Consider the following 2,873-nt stretch of genomic DNA (forward strand, 5'->3'; position numbering starts at 1 on the left):
ACTAGGGCCTACCTGTGGGTGAAGAGAGGGAAAAAGCTGAGGATTGAAAAACTGCCTATCAGGTACTATGCGTGTTACCTGGGTGGTAAAATAATCTGTACAACAAACCCCCATGACATGCAATTTACCTATACACCAAACCTGCACATGCACCCCTGAACCTAAAATAAAAGTTTACTAAAAAAAATAAATAAAAGCACAGCCTTCACAGTCACTCTCTGTTTCCTTTTTTTCTCACTTTGACTTGAGTTGTGGAGTATCTTAAAGGAGGACAGTGTGGGTCAGGCAGGAACCTGGAGATCCTGGTCTGGATAGTGATTCCTCAGAAACCCAGTTCATGCTGCCGTGGGAATAAAATTTCATTTATAAACTATTAAGTGACCAGCTATTTCATCTAAGCTATGCATCCTTACTCCTCATTGGGTAGGAGGGTACTTTCTCCTGTTTACCTAGATGCAAATAAAAAAAATAAGCTGATGAATCATACCCAAAATAACAGATCAATCATGAAAACCCGGAAACGGACATTGAAACTGTCATGCTGTATGTTTTAACATAATTTGATTGAATCACATACATATGATAATATTTAAATTAATTTGTATCTTTTTGCACCCAATATCTTTCTCCAGGAGGAGATTAAAGGTAGGTATAAGAGATTAAATTTCAAATATCCATATATACATATATGAAAAAAAGGAGAGAATACAAAACAAGTGAAAGTTTATAATAACTGATAGTCAAAATATGTTACTAGTTTGATATAGTCTCCAAGGACTATATGATCTGTTAATAGAAATATTGTAGTATTTATAAGCAAATGAAAGATTGCAAATTACAGGTGGGAAATCTTTTCTTCAGAATTTTATTAGATGTTATACAAAGTCTTTGCTTTTACTAACATAATAAAAAGCAATTTTTTTTTATTTTCACCATGTATATTTTCTAATGAAACTACACAGAAACTCTTAGATTTACAGTCTAAAATCAATAAAAAATATTTCACATTTTAGAGACTTATTTTTATGCTTCTTTTTGTTACAGCTCACACTTACTTTTAAAAAGGATTTTTGGCAGAAGAATGGGTATTTCAATAATTTCAATAACTTGCATCATATTCTTTTTTTTTTTTCATCTTTCTCTTTATTCTGACAACATTATGACATTAAATAAAGTCCAAGAGGTATTGGGTTAGTCCTTGTTTGGTCTCTGGTGATTTAGATAAGGCAGAACAGAGCCCCTAGGAATGTATTATCTCAAAAAGCTAGTAGCAGCTGCTGTGCAAAGTTCTAAGGCCCAAGTCAAATCCTGGGCACCTCCACAGATGTGTGGTAGGGCATGGGCTCCAGCTCTTGTATAAGAAAGAACAGAAATGAGAACAGCTTTATTTTGTAGCGCCAACGTCTTACTATGCTCACACCTGTGATCCCAGCTGTGAGAAGAGGATCTGGCACTAGAAGGGTCTACTGGAAGAAAGTGGGAAAGGTGAAGAATAGAAATCTTTTCCTTTCTGCTACAACCTAAGGACAGAGGCACGTGACTCCAGCAAGGGGTCAAAGAAGGTAGCAGCTACTTGGATCTTGCGTGAGAGATGCCAGACCACTCCAGGGCAGGTCAACTGGCTTTGTCAGGGAGTGGAATGCTGGCCATAAGAATGGAGACCAACTGTTCCAATTTCTGTGCAGCTTGTTTGCCAGCTGCTAATACTTCTTCGTGGTTGGCCTTCTCCAGGCTTTCATAATCCATGATGACCTTGTTGGTGATGAGTGAGAAGCCGAAGACTTGAAGTCCACAGTGCCGTGCAAGGATAACTTCTGGTACTGTACTCATGCCAACAGCATCTGCTTCCAGCTTCTGCAGCAGACGAGATTCTGGCACAGTCTCAAAGCTGGGGCCTGCCAGCATCACATAGGTGCCTTCCTGTAGCTCACTTTGCTCCCCCATTTGTTTCCACATACTGAGAGCCCTCTGCCTCATAGTCCGGTCATAGGCATCAGACATGGCAGGGAAACGAACTCCAAACCTTTCATCATTGGGCCCTCTGAGAGGGTTCTGACCACTGAAACCAGGTAGGTTGATATGGTCACGGATCAGCATGATATCTCCAACCTCAAACTTGGGGTTCAGCCCTCCTGCTGCATTGGTGACCACCAAGGTGTCCACACCCAGAAGGTGGAAAACCCTCACTGGGAATGTCACCTTCCAGAGTGAGTACCCTTCATACATATGGAACCTGCCCTGCATTATCACACAGGCTCTGCCATTCAGGAACCCAAACACCAGTTGGCCAACATGACCTGGCACTGTACTTCGGGGAAAGTTGGGGATTTCACTGTAGTCAAAGATCTGGGCCTGAGTTAATTTATCAGTCAGACCTCCTAATCCAGAACCACAGATTATTGCAACTTGAGGTCGGTGCTTAGTGTGAGACAGAAGCCATTCTGCAGTGTTCTTATAGTCTTCATATGTGTATCCGTTCTCCATGGTCTCGCAGCACCCTCTCGATGAGCCTGCTCCAGTGTGCTCAGGTGTGCTCCGATCCGCTGCGATCCGCTCCGATCTTCTCCGCTATGCTGAACTGAGCAAGGCTGCCAGGTCTGGTCCGCACAGTTCTTGCATCATATTCTTAATACTTGTGGGTCATAGGCTACAATAGGAAAGAGCAGAGGCTCTGAGCCCGAATCCCCCCACCTGTAGTAGCTGTGCAGCAGGTTCCTCATCGGTAACATAGAGTTAATGACAGTACCTATCTCATAAGATGATTTGAAAGTTAAGTGAAAATACTTACAAAGTAATTAAAAGAGTCGCTGGCACATAGTAAAGCATTCCTTTTGTTAGATTTTATTTTTGATGGGATATTTTATTTACACAGA

The 2,873-nt window shown here is 41.4% G+C and overlaps 1 pseudogene across 1 annotated transcript; it reads right to left on the reverse strand.

Moving 5' to 3' along the window:
• Positions 1-1,120: 1,120 nt before the first annotated feature.
• LOC104666002 lies at positions 1,121-2,620 on the reverse strand (annotated as a pseudogene). The gene has a single exon (XR_748488.2). The product of XR_748488.2 is annotated as a purine nucleoside phosphorylase pseudogene (transcript).
• Between the last annotated feature and the right edge of the window lie 253 nt (positions 2,621-2,873).

Source organism: Rhinopithecus roxellana, chromosome 6 (assembly GCF_007565055.1).
Source record: "Rhinopithecus roxellana isolate Shanxi Qingling chromosome 6, ASM756505v1, whole genome shotgun sequence".
NCBI lineage: Eukaryota > Metazoa > Chordata > Mammalia > Primates > Cercopithecidae > Rhinopithecus > Rhinopithecus roxellana.